General features: G+C 36.8%; 1 long non-coding RNA gene across 1 annotated transcript in view; it reads left to right on the forward strand.

The window, feature by feature from the left end:
* Window positions 1-15264, forward strand: part of LOC144320182 (uncharacterized) — a 35015-nt gene extending 19751 nt beyond the window's left edge. Inside the window, exon 3 of the long non-coding RNA XR_013385745.1 lies at window positions 14848-15264. This is a non-coding gene — a long non-coding RNA (uncharacterized LOC144320182). The remainder of the gene's footprint in view (window positions 1-14847) is intronic.
* The last annotated feature ends 6520 nt before the right edge of the window (window positions 15265-21784 follow it).

The raw sequence follows: 21784 nt of genomic DNA on the forward strand, positions 1-21784 counted from the left end.
AGAGCATTCAGTAAATATTAGCTATCATCAATATCATCAAGTTATTGTTGTTATTACTAACATTGAACACTATATGTAAGGCAATTAATACAGTATCTGCAAAAAAGTATTACCTGTTGTGACATTATTTAATATTATTAATAACTAATTACTAATATTTGGGGAATATATGATGCTTTAATGCTTTACAGTAGTATACTTATCCCACAGCAAGTTTTCAAAATGTTCATATTTAATGATGCTTTAAAGTATATAACAGTAATATATACATTGTTGAAACTTGAACATGTTTGCAAAATTACAAATGTACCTTCCAATGCCTGAACTGTGGGGAGACCATCACTGTGCAAATGAGAAAAATCCCTGAAACCATCCTCAGGTACGTCCTCATGTGTGGATGTCTGTGTCCATCTGGTCCAATGACCTTAGAGTTTCTGCAGCTTCATTCAAATTCACCAGCTGGGGCCAATCTGATCCATCACCCCAGTTCACAGACCTCAGCACCTCAACCCAAATCTAACAGTAACTATTTTAGTACCTGAACATGGCAAGAGCTTTATTTTAAGTCATTAAATGTAAATTCTACCAATGAAAATCTTCTCTCTCTTAATTAAAATTAACAGAAAGCATGTCCTGTTTTGAGACTTGACACATCAATGGATCTTTTCTGTTTGCAAAGGGGTAGGGTGGGATAGGAATCTGTCATACTCTTGCAAGCACCACTAAGCTGGAAAATTCACTTTGGCCAGAACCTCATGTCCATATTGGCCTTATTTTAGCTTGCAGCAGTCTGCATGAATGACAATAATCCCATCAGAATTATTAATTTAGCATAAATTGCATAACAGACTCCTAGGTGACAGTAAAAAGCAACCCAACGAAAACAGCAAAGAAAGCCTTTGTTCTGTTTCTAGCTGGTATGTAGAAACACACAGACACAGTACTATCATTGTAGTCACCCCAACCATGAGGAAAAAGCCATATAATCTATTAAGTAATTCTTTTTCTTGAGCCAATTGAAAGCTGAATTTGGGGATGCCTGGGTGGCTCAGTGGTTGAGCACCTGCCTTCGGCCCAGGGCATTATCCTGGAGTCCTGGGATGGAGTCCCACATCAGGCTCCCTGCATGGAGCCAGCTTTTCTCTCTACCTATGTCCTCTGCCTTTCTCCCTCTCTGTATCTCTCATGAATAAATAAATAAAATCTTTAAAAAAAAGAAAGCTGAATTTGAAAATTAATAAAGCGAACTGATTTCCAGAGTGCCAAATTTCTCTGAGGAGTGGGGACACACACACTCTTTCATGGGACAAGAGAGGGAAGCGCTGGTGTCAGAAAGAGAGACAAATGCAGTCAGCCAGAATGTTAACCAATTCCTAAAGTTTGAATGGCAAATCAGTTAAAAATGGAAGCCCTTGGGCAAAGGAAGTATGAAAGCACTCATGAATAAGTTTTTGGTTTTTTTGTTTTTTGTTTTTTGTTTTCCACAAGCTGCATCAAATGCTCACAAAAAAAAAAAAAAAAAAAAAAAAAAAAAAAAAAAAAAAAAAAAAAAAAAAAACGACCTAGGGATTTCTGGCAGGGCAGGAGACTGGAGTGATTTTCCCTCCATGACGCAGGTGTGCTGATAAAGTCAGGTGCCGCTGGCAAAAGGATACAAACCTCCCTCCCAAGTTCCAGGACTCTTCTTGCATGAGAATCCCACATCTGAAGCTGGTAGTTGGGGTGAAGATCACACACAGAGACCCAGGCAAAAACCAGTTGCTTCTGATGGAAGCAGAGAAGAAATTCCATTTGCTTCTTGGAGAGTAGGAAGTTAAACCTCTCGGGTCCAGTGTCTTACACCCACCAATACCAGGCAGAAGTCTGCCACCACTGGAGGAAGGATAGAAACTCTCCCCCCACCCCAGAACATTACAGATACTACGCAGAATTTGGCTGCCACATGAGAGGTGTATGCAAGCTTGCTAGGGCTGCCATAACAAAATCAAATTCACCAGCTGGGACCAGTCCACACTGAGTGGCTGAAACAAGCAAAATGTTTCAAGAGGCTAGAAGTCCAAGATCAAGGTGTCAGCTGGGTGGGTTTCTTCCTAGGGCTGCAATGAAAGAACCTCCCCCATGAGTCTCCCTGAGCTTCCAGGGATTTGCTGGCAATCTTTAGTGTTACTTGGCTTATAGAAACATGGCCCTGAGCTCTGCCTTTATCTTCACATGGCATTCTCCCTGCGGGTCTCTGTCCCAGTATTCTCTTATAAGGACATAAGTTACTTTGAATTAGAGCCCACCCTAATGGCTGTATCTTAACTAAATATGTCTACAATGACCTTACTTCCAAATAACATCAGATTCTTAGGTAAAAGAGGTAAGGACTTCAACATTTGAATTTGAGAATGGGAGACAATTCAAACTATAACAAACAAAGCAGATGCAAAAATGTTAAGGAAGCTCTACTTTTGAGGCCCAGACTCATAGGATCCTCCTAATACTGAGGCGGGAACAAAAGACTAAAGATCCCTTCCTGTCTTACCATGACCCTAGCACCAAGTAATTAGAAGTCATTTTTAATGCAAGAAAAATTGAAACATATAACATCAACATTGGTGAAGTAAAAGCAGTGTTTAGATTGAAATGAATAGCATTAAACACGAATGTTAGAGAGAAACATCTCAGATTAATGAACTAAGCTTCTGTTCTAGGAAATGAGAATAAGAGCAAATTAAACACAAAGCATCAGAAGAAAGAATAAAATAGGCACCATACATAAAAATTAGCTTGAAGTGGTCATAGGCTTAAATGTAGAGAAATCCAAAGGAGAAAATCTTTGTAACATTGAGTTAGACAAAAATCTTCTTAGAGCACAAGAAGCAAATGTATTTTAAAATACTGATAAATGATACTTTCTTATTATTAAAGACTCCTATTATACTGGATGCCTGAGTGGGTCAGTGGTTGAGTGTCTGCCTTTGGCTGAGGGCATGATGCCCATGGTTTCGGGATCAAGTCCCATATCTGGCTCCCCTTTGAGAGCCTGCTTCTCCTTCTACCTGTGTCTCTGCCTCTCTCTCTGTGTCTCTCATGAATAAATAAATAAAATCTTAAAAAAAAAAAAACCTCCTATTTAAAAAAAGAAAAACATGCTTACAAAAATTAAAAGACGTCTGACAGACTTGGAGAAAATACTCACCATATACTTTAATGACATATAAAGAACACTTACGTCTCAATGAGAAAACACAAAGCCCAATTTTAAAAAATGAGTAAAAAGCTTAAACATTTTATCAAAAAAGAGATACAAAGAGTAAGAAAAAGCATATGAAAATATGCTCAATATCAATAATCATCAGAGAAATTCAAATTAAAACTGCAAAATAAAAATAAACTGGGATGCCACTGGCTACGAGATACTAATGACAAAGACAAGAGTACCAAGTGCAGAGGAAGTTGAGGCTGTACCTGGAATTCACATGCTTTGCTGATGGAAAAGCAAAATGACACCTTCACTTTGGAAAACCACTTGGCAGTGCTTTATACACGTACCTAACGTCAACCCAGCGAACCAACCCTTACATATTCACTCAAGGGATATTAAAACATCTATCCACACAGGACTGAACATTCAAAACAGCTGTTCACAACAGCCCCAAATTAGAAACAACCCCAGTGTCCGTCAAGTGGCAGGTCTGTGCAGTAGGAAAGTACCTACCATAAAAAGGAAAAACCACCACAATACGTAACAATAAGAATGGATCTGAAACTATTATCTTCAGTGAAAAAAAGCCAGGCATAAAAGGATAACTACTAAATGATTTCCTTCATATGCTGTCTAGAAAAGATGAAATTCCAGGGATAAAAATTAGATGAATGGTTGCCAGGGCCTGGGTGTCGGGAGAGGGGACTTATTCCAGAGGAACATAAGGGAATTTTTCGAAGTGCTGGATTATGGGCTATGTCCATATATGTTTGTCAAAATGCATGAACTGTGTATTTAAAATGGATAGATTTTAATTATTTAAAGTTTACCTCTATTAACCTTTAAAAACATTTAAAAACCACAGCAAAGAAATCCTTCCTATGAAATATTTTACATAATTAACCAAAGAAAGTCACATAAAGGACTTTAAGCTGGACTCTGAATAGATGATTGTATAAGACTATTTAATTACACCATCTCTTTGTGCTTGAACAATTTCATTCATTCAATGTATATTGAGTTTCTGTTATATACAGTGGGTATCAGGCCTACTTAATTAGGGAGGAAAACCAAGACACTGGGAAGACTCCTGACTTAGCCATATTGGATTGGAAGTCTATGTCTAGACGATGTAGAGCCTATATGCCCATGCCTGGTACAGTGTGAGACTGGGGGAGGAGAAACCAAAGACAAGAAAGTACGTGGAGCATTAACCCTTCCTGGTTCTCAGAATGTTTTCAAAGTGAAAATTTACTCTTGTTTCCCACTTTCTTTAGCTGTCTTCACATGGCTAACTTTCACTGCTTCCAGCTGGAAATTCAAGCAGGTCATGATTTTCCTGGTTATACATGGTTAATACACCATTCTATACCTGCTCTAAGTTGCAAGGTCAATCAAGATTTAGACTCTCCAGTGAAAAACGTAAACACCTTCTTCAATTTTCATCCCAAGGCAATGTGTCAGATGCCAGTCAACTGCAGATTTATCACCTGCCTACAGGTGCATATCACTTGCCTTCAGGACAGGGATTCTCACTGACTTGTCTAGGCATATACCCTTTCTTCCTCATTTACCACCCAACCCACATCTAAAATTATAACTGATCTCCTCCTCAGTGGGATAATATGGTAGAAAAAGAGGAAGGCAGAGCAGCACATTTTTATTTGACTTCTAAGTAAATCAGAATGAAACAAAACAAAAGAATGCTCCTAATAGCTGAGAACTCACAGGAAGCTGGCCTGGCAACTTACTTGGTACCTGACATAAGCAATTTCACTCAGTATCAACATCAGAAAAGGTTATGTCTTGACTATGATGGGAAGAGACACAAACCACAGCACTAGACAACCATAAAGAGGATGAAACATTTGTCTTGCCTGGCTAACAATGTCAGTGACAGCTCCATCCCACTTTGCTACTCCTACTCCCTTTATAAAACATGCTAAGAGCCCTATCATCAAACTACCTCTTGCTTTACTGATAGCTTCCAATCCAGTACAAGCCTTCACTTTCTTAAGACCTCCCCAAAGTCACCCATTAAAGCCAAACCCTATCACAAGCATATCCTACATGCCCTTATCCTGATTGGCCCTACAGTTCCTTATGGTGTAAGGTTTCCCTTACGACAGCAAGTTATTAAACCTAGCGCTGTTTGACCACATTACTTCTTCCCTGGCCTTCAGGGAAGATGGTTTTACACTCTTTGAGCCTGACAAATACTCAGAGCTCATTCGTTTTCTTATGAACACAACCATAGATTCCTTGGAGGACTCCATGTTGGGTCCATCCAGCTGAAATACTTGTTTCATAGAACGTATGTTCTTTTCCTCCATTTTTTTCACCCGTAGTCCCTGTTGTTTGTTTGTTTGTTTGTTTGTTTGTTTGTTTGTTTGTTTCAGAGTTCTGCTCCATATAAAGTCTCTCTACTGGACTCCCAGGAAATTCTTCCAGGAAGAAGTTGAAAGATTCAAGATGAAAATCTAGATCACTCGCATGCCCAGTACGTCTTAACTCTGATCCAAAGGAAAGGGTCATGAATCCTTTTTTCCTCGACACATTTTGGCAGAATAGTTCAATCCCATCATAGCCATAGCTTTTCCTCACTCATCCAGCAAGTCCATTTACCAACCCAAATATCCTGCAACCTGGATAACCCAGGTCAGAGGCAGGCACCATTGCTTTGCATACCCTTACTCCAGGATATTCAAAACACAGCTTTTCCAAAGAGAAAAGCCCCTGCATTTCTCATTCTATATAAAACTGATCCTTTTGTGGGGTTGAAGACTGTCTTCAAAGCCTAGAAATCAGAATTTCTACTTGTTAGGGAGTTATTTCTCACTGGGATGGTCACATCTATTGCATGCAGTGCCCAGTGCCTTGGTCAAGAGCATCTATATAAAATCCTATCTTTTCCTTTGTCACTATAACCATTTTAATACTTCCACTTTTCCACAATTTATGGAACTCAGAAATTCAAAATAGAACTTTTCTTATTCTTTCCCTGAACTTATATGTTTTTTTTATTCTGATCTCCCATTTCCAGCAATGGCACAAATTTTAATCTATATGCTTTCACATAAGTTCAGTGTCATATAGCGATTATTTTTCAGACAAATCAAGATTATTATTCTAATCCCACCCAGGTTCATAGATGCCATTTCCTTCCCCACCTATCCTCTTTCCCCAATTCTATACACCCTTTATCCACTGCCCATCCACACCAGGCTGGGAGTAATGTGCTTACATGAAAGTCTGACATGGCTGGTGGGAAAGTCATGCCTCCTGGTTTCGTGGGTTTCTTTACAGCCAGGGAGGGCATCCTGCTGTTCTCTGTTCCTGGGATGACCATCTGATCTGTTTCCTGATGTAGCTGCTTCCCTGCCTCCTCACTGGCAACCCGTCCACAGGAAACTTCAGAAGGTTTCTTTTCATCTGATTGGCAGCCTCTTTGGATTGAAGCTTCACCCTGTATCCTACTCTGAGCTTAAAGGAAATTAAGAATGGTTTGATGCCAGTCATTTTGGCAAGATGGCAATGGCCTGGGGGAGGAGGCGGATCTTTCTTATTAATTTCCTTTAAAACCACTCCTCCACTTTTTTGTTGTATGTTACTAAATGGCCCCACCCAAGCCCTTCACTCACTACCTTTGTTTTTTCATTCAGTGTCCATGTCCAGTCAGTCAAAATCCTCAGATCAGAACGTGAGAGACACCTTGTATTTATTTCACCTGTTACCACTCTTTATGCATAGACTTGAATCATCCTTATTTTTTAATAAAATACAATTATGATTTACATCTTTTAAATCTTTAAATCTGTCTCTACTGATTTTTAGGAAATTCCAAGTACTTGGCATAAAATTCACTTCTTACTCTGATTTCTATCTCCCTCTCTAACCTTATCTATTATCCTTCCCCCATATACACCCTACACCCTAGTTTCCAAAAAATGTCAGACTATTTCACTTCCCCTTGCATTTGTTCATACTCTGCTCTCCTTCTGGATTGTTTTTCATCACTTATAATGAATTTAAGGGTGATTTTTACAAATAGGAATGACTACTGAGATGTTTTTATTTTAAAAATTAATGTTTGATTTATTAAACTTTACCAATTTGAATTCTTAGTCCCTTATTAAGGTTTTAAGTCCAGCTTGTAAATTGTATTCTGTGTATAATTTTAAAATTATACACATATTTTAATATATACACAGATTTTAGAATTATTTTTAAAGAATTTTTGAATAATTTTTGGTCCTTTTTGAAAACTTTTAAAATGGAGCATTTTCCGATAATTTATTTTTTTTCAAAGATTTTATTTATGTATTTGAGAGAGGGAAAGAGAGCATGAGGCAGGGAAGGGCAGAGAGAAAGAAGGAGTCTCAAGCCAATTCCACATTGAGCATGGAGCCCAATGTGGCACCTGATCCCAGAAACCTGAGATCATGACCTGAGCTGAAATCAAGAGTCAGATGCCCAAAAGACTGAGCCACCAGGTGCTCCAACAATTTAGTTTTTAATTTCGTTATATTTTCATTCTTCTTTAACTATTTTACCTGACCAAATACAAAGCATATCTATTTTTTAAATCAATTAACTAATAGCTTTTAGTATAAGAAACATCACTTTATATTTTGTTGTTAATTTAAAATAACATATCATTTTATATCGATCCATATTACTCACAGATTTCTTATTTGTAAATTTGCCTATTTGCTGCAATTTGCTTTCAACTCCAAAATAAATGTCTGTGGCTCATTCAGAGTCTTTCACAGGCACATGAATCTACAGATCAGGGAAATTTTTGATTGCCCACCTAACTGAAGACAAAGAAGATGACATTCTGCATTCTTGTTTCAGTTGTCATACTGTAAATACTGGTCTATTTAGTGTCACATTTTTTTGCATTTTTGTGCTTCTGGTAGTGATTTCTCTGTTTAAAATGGCTCCCAAGCACAGTGTTCAAGTGCTGACTGGTGTTTACAAGTACTAGATTATTATGTGTCTGACGAATAAGCTTCATTCAGACCGTTCCTGGCTGTTGCCCATGAGATCAATGTTGAAGAATCAACAGTATATATTAAATAAGGTGTCTTTAAATAGAAACAAAGAAAATAGGGTTATGGATTGATTTATTCATGAAAAGATGATCAGAGGTCCACAAGAACCTAATCTTGTATTTCGTCTAGGAACAACAGTTCAGTATCTGCTAATTCAGAATTCATAGTGACATATAGAGAACATAACTAGAACATAACCATAACTCCAAAAAAGGAAAAAACTGCCAGTTAAGCTGACATGCCATTGATTGAAAGATACATCTTGATTTCAGAGATAAATGTGTCTCAAAATATGAAAGATGTCTCAGAGTTGATAAACTAAATGATAAATATTTAAAATAATTCATTATTGATAAATAATATTTATAAATCTGTTGAGTTAAAACTATAATTAGAATAACCCTTGAGTTACCTGGGTGGCTCAGTTCAGGTCAGCAGCCAATTCTTGATATTGGCTCAGGTCATGATCTCAGGGTCCTGAGACTGAACCCCCATGTGAATCTCCCCAATAGGTGTAGAGCTTGCTTAAGATTCTCACTTTCACTCTCCCTCAGCCCCTACCCAACTCTGCACATGTGCCTGCTCACTCTTAAAAAAAAAAAAAAAAGAATCTTCCATTGGTGGACATAAATCTATAACTGACTTTAACTCAAAATAATAAATCTAACTCAGCCACTTAATTATACAATTTAATTTGGAGATATCATAATAGGTCAAAATCTATTAAAATTATAACTACAAAAAATAACCAATACATGCAGACTTTTTCATAATATACATTTTAAAAATTACATGGTTTTTAAGGATTTATTTATTTATTTATTTATTATTTGAGATACAGAGAGAGAGAGAGAGAGTAAAAGCAGAAGGGGCAGACAGAAAGGGAGAGAAAGAAACCCTAGCAGACTCCACATTGAATGCAAAATCTTATGTGGGGCTTGATCTCATGACCTCGGAGACCATGACCCTGAGATCACAATCTGAGTGGAAACCAAGAGTGGATGCCTAACCAACTGCACTACCCAGGCACCTCTTTAAATTTGTGTTTTAATTTTAACTGAGTAGCTTATAGTACAAGATGTTTGAGGTTTGATGAATTCTGGTAGTGTGCCAAATGCCCAGGAAGTGGACATTTGTTCCTTGCACTTTGTTCCTTGATATACTTTAACCACCCCCAAGCTTAAATTTTAGCTTAAATTTCATGTCTCAGTGATGTTTACTCATGCTATCAGAATCAAATTCTATCTTCTTGCCTTCATCTCCATGAATCTATCCCATTTGATTTATGTCTTTAAAATCATACTAAATATGTAGTTATTTATTTAGATGTATTGGCATTCCATTATGTGGCAGACATCAGTACTTATCTTTAAATCATGAGAGTTGGGATCCCTGGGTGGCGCAGCGGTTTGGTGCCTGCCTTTGGCCCAGGGCACGATCTGGAGACCCGGGATCGAATCCCACGTTGGGCTCCCGGTGCATGGAGCCTGCTTCTCCCTCTGCCTGTGTCTCTGCCTCTCTCTCTCTCTCTCTCTCTCTGATGACTATCATAAATTAAAAAAAAAAAATGATGAGTGTCTCACATAGCATACCCACATAAGCAGATACTTCATACATGTGACTTGACTTTTTTCTTTTTCTTTTATACCTGTTATGTGCCATGTCCTTATGCTAAGCACTGAGGATAAAATGTCAAGTGATGTTGGCCTTGACTTCCAAGGGCTTGCAAATTAAGAAGGTAGGCACATAAGCTATGCTAGAACAAACAAGAGGGTCCAAATCAGGTTGAGGTGTTGAGATAGGAGAACGCAAGACAAAAGAATTTTCCAAGAGAGCAGAATTTGAAGTTTGCTTGTGAGTTAAGTAGATGAAGAAAACCTTAATAGAATGAATCCATAAGATGTGGCTGCTTGTCAAAAAAATCCTCATGAGGGACGTCTGGTTGGCTCAGTGGTTGAGCATCTGCCTTTGGCTCAGTTTATAAGCTTATGGGTTCTGGGATCAAGTTCTGCATCAGGCTCCCCATAAGAAACCTGCTTCTCCCTCTGTCTGTGTCTCTGCTTCTTTCTCTGTGTCTCTTATGAATATATGAATGAGGTCTTTTAAAAAAATCCTCATGAGTTATCAAAAATCAACCAGTTTTAAATAAAAGAAGTTTATAGTTCTAAATTCATGAGCCAATGTGAGATTTAATCAAACTTGAAGTCTATATTATTAGAAGTATAATTGAATTAAATGCACATCTTGTTAAGGAAGAAGTTGTAGAGAATGATGCCTAGGTTTTGGTTCAAATTTACTCACGGAGGTAATTCATTTCTTTTCCAAATTAGAGAAAAGAAGTAGAGTTACTCTGTGCCATTTGTTGGTTTTGGAGGAGTGGGGAAGACACTAGCCAAAGAAACTGAGAAACTTGGAGCAGAAGAGACAACAAAATAGTGTAGGGAACAATTCATAACTTCACCTTATAAGAAAATGCTTTAACTTTCTATTTGGTTAAAATATCAGTTAGAGCCAGGGACTGAACAGCCGCCAGGTCCTTGCCTCTGACCTCTGTGTATAGTTCCAGCTGGAGGGAAAGCTACCAAAGAAGCCTGGTCCATGGGCAGAATTTGTATGGCAGTGGTACTCGCCACCTTAAGAGAAGCTAGAGCCTTAGTCACTTGAAAGGTAGGATGCCTCCCTCAACAATTTCAGGATTGTGCCTGCCAGCCAGTACCTTAAGACCTGCTAGGGCATTTGGGACCAGAGATGGTGCTTCTGAGTGCACATCCCCAGTTCACAGTCTGTGATAGACAGATATGCAAACCTTTCTACTAACACCATATCATGACCTGAAGAGAGGTGAGGTGTGTCTGGAGTGAGGTGGAGGACAATAGGAACATTTCACCTACTCTGTAAATATCTATTGTCTGTTTGAATGTTATATAAGGAGATCATTTAGGAAATAGAACAAATGAGCTCATCCACTCCCATTTCTTGTTTCCTTCCATAATTGTGGCTTCATAAATGTTCTTGCTTCCTATTGTATTTATAGAGGGCGCTGTACTCAAAACATTGTTTGGGGAATTCCAGATGGTTCCTGAAACCATCTCAGCAATTCCCACAGAAGAACTATAGGAGTAAGGGCACTTCAATTGGAGGAGATCCACTTTTATAGATATTTCTTGTATGGGTTGCATTGTAACGTTTCATTTGACCAAATAGTTCTGTGATCAAAAATAGAGGAATAAAAAATTTGACAGTATAAACTATCATAATATTGATCCTTAATAATAATAAAGGGCTATGCTTTTAATATAGGAAATAATGACAAATCTCACTGGGTTCAGATTTGCTTTCAGTTGATTGTCCAACACGTTTTCAAAAAACTACATAATTCTTAAGAGTCCAAAGGATTTCTACGACTAAAATTATTGATATGGACAGGTCTTAGAATGCTAGAAAAACTGGACTAATAGTAGAAATATAAGACATATTTCACAGACATAGAGAAACAAAACAACTTTGGAGTATTTTTTTTTCTCTCACAGTTTTTGCAATAGGAGAAAAAAAAAAAAAGATTGGCAACCGTTGTCTTCAAAGCCCTGATCCGTTAATACAACCAGCTAAATATAAACATCAAACAGATAAGAGTAAGGGCAAAAAATGCACTACATTTGCAGAGAAAAAAAAAAGTATGAGAGAACATGCCTGCATGTTAAAAATTAATTTAAAGAATGGAGAGAGTTAAGAAAGTGCTTTAAAAATAGTTGCCAATAAATTGAGTTGTTAAATTTAACAGTGACCCAGAGTACCTCGCTTCTTCCCAGAATTGACATCCACTTTTTCTCCTTTGTGCCTCTGATTAATGTAACATTTATAATACATGGAGAAATCGTGGGTGTACAGAACTATAATAAGCTGAGGTGCCTAAATCTTGTAAAGATTCTATAACCAGCAGCTGGAAACTGAAATTAGGATGAAATCATTTAAATCCAAATAATGTAACTTCCCTAACATCTGTCAAAGACTTGGCTTTTAATCTTATGATTGGAAATGGGTATTGCCACATGAACAGAATTTTCCTGGTAAACTCTGTCATTGTTGAAGTTAAAGGTAATTTTATGGTGATTTTATGGTGGAATGTCAGTTGATTTTCTGAAGATTACACTACCCAGGGACAGAGGAGACACTTGAAAAGCAAGATTTCTTGTTTTGTTTGCTTTGTTTTATGCTACTTGCTATGAACCCTAAAGAGCTCACTAAAGAGGAAGAAGTATTTCTGGCTTCTGCATGGAATGATGAAGAGTTTTGCTCTGAAGAGGTTACAGAGAGTCAGGAACAGATTCCTTAAGACCCAGTGGGTATTCTCATGGAGAGTTACCATTCTTGAATGTTTATCTTTTCACCTTACCTTTCTTTCCTCACTGCGCATCTTCCGGAAAATCTGGAAGATCAGAAGGGACCAGTTAGATGGAAGCATATTAAAATATTAAATTAAAACTTTCTTCCTAAAGTTGTGAAAAAATAAGGAATAATTTTATCATAAGTATGCCACATAAAGTATTGGAGACATAGATTGATATGTATTAGGATTCTCCAGAGAAACAGAACCAATAGGAGAGAGAGCTATAGAAAGAGAAAGATTTATTGTAAGGTGTATAATAGATATATAAAGAGATTTATCACAAGAAACTGAATCATGCAATTATAGAGGCTGAGGAATCTCACCATCTGCCTTCTGCAGGCTGGAGACCCAGGAAAGCAGGTGGTATAGTTCAAAGGCCTGAGAAACAGAAGGCTATGGTATAGATTCCAGTCCAGTTCTCATAGCCCAAGAGCCAAGAGCATCAAGGGCAAGATCACTGTCCCAACTCACGCAATCAAGCAGAGAGCCCTCCTCCCTCCACCTCTTTATTCTAGTCAGGTCCTCAACAGATTGGATGATGTTCTCCCACACTGGGGAGGTCAATCCACTTGAGTCAATCTACCAGTTCAAATGGTACTAATCTCTCCCAGAAATACCCTCACGGACACACCCAAAAATTATGTTTAACCAACTACCTGACCATTCCATGATCTGGTCAGGTTGACACATAAAATTAATTACCACACTACACTAAAAAGTTTGTTACTTTTCTAAAATTCAAATCTGTGTATCTTGTTTTTTTGTTTTTTTTGTTTTTTTTTCTAAATCTGGTAACCCTGCTAGCCACATAAATAAAGTACGTTTGTGTATTTGGTGACATAATAGTCACAGCTATCTGATTGCATTTCTATAAGAAATACTTTTTCCTCCTATAAAAACAAAGTGAATTCAAAAACAAATTATAAATAAATGAAAATGATTGTTTATTTTTCATGTTATTCATATAGTTTTCCCTCAACTAATTCAGAAAACAAGCAGTTTAATTCTAACTTCTTTAGATGACACAACTTGGCATAATTGGAAAAATAAAAAAACACTGATGATTCACTGAAATTGTAATCAATACTTGTAATGACTTCAAGATTCATAGATGGAGAATATTTCAAAAACCTCCAGTATTTTCACTGTAATTTTTCTATTTCTTTATAAATATCATCGTAGCTCTGAGAAAAAGTTAATATTCCCAAGCTTGGGGGGCTGCAAAACTTTCTCTTTCCAATAGGAAATGCAGTTTTAATTCATTTATTAAGCTTTAATAAATCTCTTTTCCAGAGGTACACTCTGCTCCATTGGGTATCAAAATCTTGTAACAGCTAATTATGGAATGTGAAGGTTATATATTTTTCAGCCCAATAACTGTAAGATGCTAAACAAAAGATCAAAAGATTAGTTTTAATAAAACTCAATAAACCAAAAAGTGTAAATAACATGGATGAAGAAGCTTTGAAATGTCAATATGGTTTCTATATGAGATTTTACTTCTGTTGTAAGTAAACCAGAAAAAGAATTTAGCCAAAACCAATTTTCACTAGCATTCACTGAAAACTTCTCTTAGATTTAAACACTGGATACATTATATGTTACTAACACAGTTTAAAAAGTAGAACCTACTTAATGTTGCCTAATTTTATAGTTCTTAAATTATTTTCCTTATTCAAAAGTAAAATGCCTCAAATATGTAATGTTAAATATGTAAAACCTCTGTGTCCCCCATAATAACTGAAAGAAAAATAGTAAATTAGAATATTTTTAACAATAAGTAATTGTTAGAAGAAGTAAGTCATTGTTAGCTGAAGTTTGCTTTGTAATTACAGACCCAGAATTTAAAGAGAAAATGTTTTGCATTTGGTCTTAAGTAGACTAACCACAAATAACCATAATTCTCTATAAATGGACTGATGTGCTGAGTACAGCTTTATGCCACGCAGATCCCAGCTTCCCCCAAGAGAGCTAAGCTACACTTATTCAGTAGCAGGTTACACTTCAGAACCTACTGGATTCTTACTGACACAATACATACACCTACAGCTGGGGCCAAGAATAATCTGGAGTCAAGCAGAGTAGGAATTACAGTGAAGAGCCACCACGCCCTTAACTGTGGGCCATCAATGGAAAATAAACACAAGGAGGAGGAAGGAGCCCCTTCCTATTACAACCTGAATTTACCACTTTGTCTCTTGGTTGTTCTGCAGAGGAAATCATCACTACAGAGCTTTCAGCAATGCCTCAGGACCTCAACTCCTAGAACATGGTAGTGCACAAAGTCAACCCATTCCAGAAAATATACTGAGTGCAACCTGCAGAGGAGGAGCAGATGCAGGTCGCCTGGTGCATCATTGAAGCAGAGGTTCAATCATATGTTTAAAATAGTCTTGCTCCTTGAAACTCTCTCTTACGTTCCTTAAATAAACCTGTATCATCAAAAGCCAAAATGTCAAGATAGCTGAGAAAATACTTGAGCCACTGAAATCAGTGTTAAAAAAAATAGTTTAAAATATATCAAATATCTTAAATGAATGTGCTATTTTCTTAAAGATTTTATTTATATATTTATTTGAGAGAGAGAATAGAGTAAGAGAGAGGTTGAGTGGAGGGGGAGCAGCAGAAAGAGAGGGAGAAGCAGACTCCCCATAGAGCAGGGAGCCTGATGTGGGGATTGATCCCAGGACCCTGAGATCCTGACCTCAGCTGAAGGCAGATGCTCAACCAACTGAGCCACCCCAATGCCCGAATGCAGTGTTATGATATCACATTGAAATTACATTTTTAGTTTTCCAAAACCATAAAGTGGCTAACCAGAGGTTAATATACTTTTCCTTTTTTAACAAAATTGTATTGACAAGTTTTTAAAAGTTTTTGCTTTTAGGCAGCTGGGTGGCTCAGTCAGTGAAAGCACCCGGTTCTTGGTTTTGGCTCAGGTCATGATCTCAGGGTTGCCAGGTGGAGCCCAGTGTCAGGTTCTGTGCTCAGTGGGGAGTCTGCTTGTCCCTCTCCCTCTGCTCTTCCCTCTATTCTCTCTCTCTCACCCAAATAAATAATAAATAAAATCTTTTTTAAAAAGGTTTTGTTTAACCCTTATTTCTCTTCTTGAGATTCTACAGAAATGAATAACAACAGAATCATTTTGGATTCAGTTGAAATTTTTTTCTAATTAAAATGTATATAATTTGAGGCTTTGCGAAATGTAGCCCCCTTAAAGCTGAAAAGAAAAAGATCAAAACAATTCAATATAAACATGAAAAATATTGTTATATAATATGCATTATATATAATCATACAAATATTTTATGTAATTAATATATGATAAATATAATTACAAAAATATATCAAAGTATAATTATGTATTATGTAAAATGCAATACTGTACTACATAAAATTTGCTAAGGGGTAGATCTTGAGTGTTTTTATCACAATATAATAATAATAATAGTAATAATAGGCATCGGAGAAAAATTGGGGAGGTGATAAATAGGTTTATGGCCTTGATGGTGGTGATGGATTCACTAGAATATACTAGAATATACACTCATTCCCCAACTCTTTGAGTTTTATACAATAAATATGTACAGTTTTACATGTCAATCATATCTCAATAAAGTGTTTTTTTGTTTGTTTGTTTGTTTGTTTGTTTAAAATAATGCATGTAGCTGTCGGAATATTGATGTCATGTCACTCTGAGACTCCCTGGTCTTTCCTTACTGAATTTATAATTACTTAGTGTTATAATACATTACATTTCTGTATGTGTCAGTGGTTAAATCTCAGGTTATTTATCTTGAAATGGAGTTTTCAGTAAGTAACACCAATAGGAAAATAATAATACAAGTTTAAATAATACTTAACTAAAAACAAAACAAAATACTTTATTGAGCCTCTAGGACCAGGAGAACTGTAACATGAGCTCTGAGGCTGGGAGTGGGAGGTGAGTAGAGGGGGGGGACGTTGCTTTGGGGCTTCCTCAGAGCACCTTCCTCACATTGTTTCAACCTATACTATTAGTGCTGAGGAGAAAGTTGGTATTATACTCACCTTTCTATGACCCATGGTCCCATTTCCCAATACTCTGTACATAGTATAGGCTAAAAAGGTAAACCTTTGGCATCCAGGAATTTAAAATTTGTTATTTCATTTATCTATGAATTGTCCCAAGAGACTATGGCTCATAATAATGTGCTATTTTCATGGGGTCCAAAAGATGACATGTCACTGGTTCAGCTAGCCAGTGAATGATCCTGCATAACTAAATGGTGGCCATGCTCAATATCACTGTGGTCTCTCCACTCTTCATAATAAAGTAGCTGATAGCATTTAGATTTACTACCATGCAGTTTATTGGAAATTATAAAAAATGGTAATTGTTCAAGGTCCCCAGAATGAATCCTCTACAAAAGTCCAGAGCTTTCTGTAAAGATACTTAGTGTTGAATTGATTGGGTGTTTAGTAAGTGGATTAGAAATATAATAATGAAAATCTCAACCAATTCCAAGTGAAATTTAAAGTGTGTATTTGTAGCATTAAAACATAAATTAGGCTTCCTTTTGCCAGTATTTCCCTCGACATCGAAAAGGAAGTAGTTATTGGATATAGGAAGGTATCTACATTCTCAGTGTATCTTAAGTCTGCTCAGATTGTTCAGGTATCATTTTTGATACATCATCAAACCAGGATTTAAAGCCACCTGATTTCAATTATAATTGAGCCTTAATAATGATCAAAGACTTCTTAAAATTTCCTTGATGTATCCAGGAAAGTTAATATGTTTGCTTTAACAGGAAGTCAATTACATGTGATAAAATTTGAGAGCCTGTTGAATGAAGTACTCAGAACTACAGATTATATTAGATTAAAAAAATGAACAACTGAGGCACAATCTTTTTCCCAAGGATGTGATGATCTAACCAGCAAAAAATAAAGCAATCACACTAATAAATGATGGAAATAAAATACCTTAAATGGCAAGTATCCTAAGAAATGTAAAACCAAAATAAGTTCATTTTCAAGGAAAACTTGGGGGGAAAGTTGTGTGGAAGAAGGTGAATTTGAAAGATGAGTTAAAATTTACTGGGTACTAAGGGGAAGGCATAAGCAAAGGCAGGAGGCAGGGAGAGCAAGCTACATGGGAGGAGGAAGGTACTGTTTCATTTGTCCAAGCTTGTGCTGTGCAGTAGGATAGGAGCACCTGCCCCCTTCCCATCATGCATCTCCCTGGGAATGATGGGATCACATCAAATTTTATTCAGTGTTGCACTAAAACACCAGAAGAGCTGTCTCCTTAAACCCCATTCAAAACTTGTGCCAGGGTTTGGATACCAGCCCTGTACATCTTACAGACATATAAGTCAGTATCTTTCTTTCTTATTGTATATTTTTGTTTTATTGACCATTGTGCAGAGAAAGGCTTAGTTACCTGTTAAGGATCTTTGGCTATTGCAAGTAAATGAAGCCTCGGAGAGGTTACAAAATTACCTCCATAGGTGTCTGTCCTATTTGTTTTTTTAAAGATCTTATTTATTTATTCACGAGAGACACAGACAGAGAGGTAGAGACATAAGCAGAGGGGAAGCAGGTTCCATGCAGGGAACCCAGTGCAGGACTTGGTCCCAGGATCCCCAGATCATGCCCTGAGCCCAAGGCAGATGCTCAACCACTGAGCCATCAAGGGGCCCCCGCTCTGTTTGTTTCTAATTCAGCACATAAGGACTGAAAAGGAAAAGCTTCATACATAAAGGCCTAGCCAATTAAAAAAACAAACAAGCAAAACAAAACAAAAAACTGGGGCACCTACATTTTCCAGTCCATTAAGCATCTGAGTTTTGATTTCAGCTCAGGTTATGACCTGAGGGTCATGGGATCAGGCCCCATATTGGGCTCCATGCTCAGCTCAGAGTCTGCTTGAAATTCTCTCTCCTCTCTGCCTCCCTCGCAAATAAATAAATAAAATCTTTAAAAAAAAAAAAAAAGACAAGCTTACTGTATATGTGGAAAGAAATTATGTCAATAATTTTTTCTTCTCTTTGACAGATCTTTAGAAAAAGAGGCCCCAAACAATATGATTTTCAAAGAAGAAATCAGTACAGCTTCCTCTTCAGAGATGTCATGTGGGCTCTACCCCAAGTGAATTTCAGGGGAGTGCTCACTTTTTTGCTCAGTGGGATCTGCTTCCCAGCAGTGAGTTCTGAGTTCTCATTAAGGGTGGGTATAGGAATCTGTCCTGGTGGGCTTTTCTCACAGCAAAGCTGTAGGTATTTACCAGACAAGCATACTTAATTAAATGAAAGAAATTTATAAAATGAAATGCATATGAAAGAAGTTTCACAAATCAGAGAATACCATATTAAGTATCACTTAAACTTCTCTTAAAATGATTTTAAGGTTGCTGAAATGTCTCAACTACCCTATCAACAATCTGGTAATAAAAATAATTTTTTGAAATTTAAATGTCAAATTGCAACATCATCTTTAAGCTGGTTAAGTAGAGGCCTTGCCATGAAATGTGCTCTTTAAGGTTAGAAAGACCCGATGTTTTACTATTCAACATGTGACTTTAGGCAAATCTATGACTTTGACTAAACTATGCTCATATTTATTATTAAGTTATGCATCTTAAATATAAACATTTCAATTATTAATTTTATTATTGATAATCAAGGAGACATAATTGAAATATGCTTTATATGTCATATGAAGGAGATAATCTTAAAACAATTATTTTATAAGAAAGTGAAAGCATCCCTATTACCACGTTCAGAAAGGACAAATTACACTGCTGTTACAGGCAACCGCTGCAATGTATTATCACAAATATTCACACAAATGTCTTAGATCCCCTAAAATTCCATTTGTGGTCCATCTCTGAAGAGCCCAGTCTTCATACATTACTGAAGTTGAAAAGAAACTTTCAGATAAAAGAGGTTTTATACTGGCTCAGAGGATGGATAGCTGGCTTTTCAAAAACAAACCAAAAACGGATTTTCTGTATTACCACCTCTGAGTACCAGGTTTAACTGTTAAGCTGCCCAGTTCAAAGATAATTAAAAGTTATCTCCTTTCCACCGATTTCCAAACTGGAAAACATACGTGGCAATACTTAGTAATACAACATATGTCAAAGGTTTTTAAAAGTAGAATACAGAAAGCCAGATGGATTTTGTCGGTCAGAATAAAGTTTTGATGTCATAAAGTCTCCCTATACTCACCTCTAATTCAGCAAGATGGGAAACTTTGAAAGAGAAAGCATGAAAGAGAAAGACAAGCAGACACAACAGGAAATTAAGATCAGAAAAAAAGTGCAGAAAGAAAGTGAAAAGAATTGACTGTAATATCAAAATGTGAGATTCTTTTTTTTCAAAGTTGGTGGTTAGTCAATATAATTCCCAGGAATGAAGTCTGGTTGCATCATTCATCCGTCCATCCATTCATTCTTGCCACTAACATATGCCAAATGGCTTCTTTGCGACAGACACTCTGCTAGTCCCTGAAGATGCTGGATGAATAAGAGAAGATTTCACCACTGGATGAGATCATGTGGCCAAGCACCCCTGCAGAAGAATGCATATTGGACTTATGAGTTCATTGTAGAAAGATAATTGCTTGGAGGAGCAGAGGTTTTAAGTCAATTCATATGAAAGACCAAGGTTAACATAGGATGCTAATCCCCTTCCATATCTTACTGTATTTACTTAACAAGAACACTCAGCAATGATTAAAGCTTTTCCATTGGCCACATTTTCTTCTTAGGCCCTCTTGCAAAAAATTGAAAAGATAGATGACCAACTGTATCATCAAATCCATGACCACCATTCCACCTAATCCATGAACAATGGGCCCCTAGAGTGCTTTCTAATCTTTGTTCATGGAATCTTAATAGCTGAGAGGATGGGGTTTCCACCACTTCCTCTGCATGTTAAATCCAAGGAATAATACATCTTAAAGTCAGGAAGTAGATCCTGATATAAATCTTCATTAGACTTTCTTTGCTTTACATAAACTTGTGAACATGTGAATAATGCATTAATTTGCCTGGGGATACATAAGTCACAATTCACTTTTTTTTTTTTTTTAATGGACAATGCTAGTCTACTTCCTCACCAGAATTAAGGAGAATCAAATAGCAGACCCGATAGGCACTGTTAGTTCTGCCTACAGGTATTTCACAGTTCGGTTCCATTTCTCCTGGAGACTCTAAATATACAAACATTATTTAAAATATGTACATTAGAATAGTACTTGCAAGGTATAGAGCGTGACAACCATAGCCTTCAGATTGAAGAGAATATGCTCTTTTGAATAATTTTTATGATTATGTTACAATGTAATGTCTTTTTATTACTTATAAAATCTAATATTTTCAAATGGCATTATTCATTAATACAGTAGATATATATTGAATGTAAATAGTCCCCTTCCTCAGGAATCTTATAGTCTAGAAAGAAGGAAGCATTAATCAAAGATTCATGTAAGTATATGTGAATTTACAATAATGATCAGTATTTCAACAGGAGAGTAAATGGTGCTGAGAGAGAGCACAGTAAAATAGGGAGGAATCCATTTCATGTAGGATCTCTTAGTAGAGTTTCCAAGGGAAGTAATGCAGGAAGGAGGGATAGGAGTAAATAAGAGAAATAGAGACAAGGGTTGAGCTTGCCAATCTTAGAAATCAGCATGTACAAAGGCCCTGAGGTAGAAAAGGAAGGCTCATACATAAAAGCAAAGGTAAGTCAGTGTGCTTTGGGTGCAAGAGTGTGGTGTGAGTCTGGCACCTACATGTGAGTGCTTTGTTTTGTTTTGTTTTCACGTGAGTGCTTTAAAAAGGAAAAGGACATCATCAGATTTGCATTTTAAAAAGGCCATCTAGCTATAAGGCAAAAATATAATTTGAGTGGTGGGATATGAACTCTGATATGCAAAAAAAAAAGTTTAGGAAGTCATTTCAATGGTTTGACTAATTTGGCAACTGAGAAGTAAAAACAATAATGATGAATTACAGCAAACATTTATTGAACACTTGTGTTATAGTAGGAAGAGAAATGAGCTGCTTCAAGAGTTGTTCTAGACAATAGGATTGACCGATCAACTGATAAATTGTAAAAGAGTGGTGAAGGAGAAAAAGGTGTTCAGAATACAAGCAAG

Source organism: Canis aureus, chromosome 9 (assembly GCF_053574225.1).
Source record: "Canis aureus isolate CA01 chromosome 9, VMU_Caureus_v.1.0, whole genome shotgun sequence".
Lineage (NCBI taxonomy): Eukaryota > Metazoa > Chordata > Mammalia > Carnivora > Canidae > Canis > Canis aureus.